The sequence below is a fragment of the Mandrillus leucophaeus genome, unplaced genomic scaffold, assembly GCF_000951045.1.
Source record: "Mandrillus leucophaeus isolate KB7577 unplaced genomic scaffold, Mleu.le_1.0 Scaffold234, whole genome shotgun sequence".
Classification (NCBI taxonomy): domain Eukaryota; kingdom Metazoa; phylum Chordata; class Mammalia; order Primates; family Cercopithecidae; genus Mandrillus; species Mandrillus leucophaeus.
The window spans coordinates 273,003-274,552 of NW_012102410.1; positions in this window are offsets into that span (position 1 = coordinate 273,003).

Sequence of the window (1,550 nt, forward strand, 5' to 3'; positions counted from 1 at the left end):
AGAAAAACGCCACATAAATTCCAAAAGAGGGACATTCTTACCAAAATACCAGACTGGCACTCCTCAAAACTGTCAAGGTCATCACAAATTAGGGAAGTTTGAGAATCTGTCACAGCTAAGAAGAGCCTAATGAGGTAAGAGAACTAAAAGTGAGATGAACTGGTCGGGCGCGGTGGCTTACGCCTGCAATCCCAGCACGTTGGGAGGCCGAGGCAGGTGGATCACTTGAGGTCAGGAGTTCAAGACCAGCCTGGCCAACATGGCAAAACCCCGTCTCTACTAAAAATACAAAAATTAGCCGGGCATGATGGTGGGTCCCTGTAGACTGAGCTACTTGGGAGGCTGAGTCAGGAGGATCACTTGAACCCAGGAGGTGAAGGCTGCAGTGAGCTGAGATCATATCACTGCACTCCAGTCCAGGTGACAGAGCGAGACTCCATCTCAAAAAGAAAAAAAAAAAGTGAGATGGTCTCCTGGGTAGGATCCTGGAAGAGAAAAAAGATACTAGGGCAACACAAAGGAAGACTAAACTCTGACCTTCAGTTAATAGCAAAGTATCAGTATTGGTCCATTAATTGCAACAAATTATCATTATTAATTTGTTACCAATATGTTACTCATTTGTAACTAAAATATTTAACTAATAGGGAATAATGGTAATTCTGTTTTTTTGTTTGTTTTTAACACAGGGTCAGGTCTCACGCCTGTAATCCCAGCACTTTGGGAAGCCAAAGCAGGTGGATCACCTGAGGTCAGGAGTTGGAGACCAGTCTGGCCAACATGGTGAAAACTCGTCTCTACTAAAAATATAAAAATTAGCTGGGTGTGGTGGTGGGTGCATATAATCCCAGCTACTTGGGAGGCTGAGGCAGGAGAATCACTTGAACCCAGGAGACGCAGATTGCAGTGAGCTGAGATCACACCACTGCACTCCATGGGCGATAGAGTGAGACTTGGTCTCAAAAAAAAAAAAAAAGAAAAAAAGGACAGGGTCTGGCTATGTTGCCCAGGCTGTTCTGCAACTCCTGGGCTCAGAGATCCTCCCATCTTAGCCTCCCAAGTAGCTGGGATTATAATAACCTGCCACTGCACCAGGCCTGGTAACTCTCTACTACTGCTTTGGCAGTATTTCCATAAATCTAAAATTTTTATTTTATTTATTTATTTATTTTGAGATAAGGTCACACTCTGTCACCCAGAATGGAGGGCAGTGGTGCAATCACAGTTCACTGTAGCCTTGACCTCCCAGACTTAACCAGCCCTCCCACCTCAGCCTCCTCAGTACCTGGGAGCACAGGTGTGTCCTACCACATCCAGCAAATTTTTTAAATTTTTACTAGTGATGGGGGTCTTGTTATATTACCTGCGCTGGTCTCAAACTCCAGGCCTCAACAGATCCTCCCACCTCAGCCTCCCAAACTGCTGGGATTACAGGTGTGAGCCACTGTGCCAGGTTTAAATTTTTCTAAAAGATAAAGTCTTTTTTTTTTTTTTTTTTGAGACAGTCTCACTCTGTTGCCCATCACTCCAATCTCAGTTTAGAACATTTT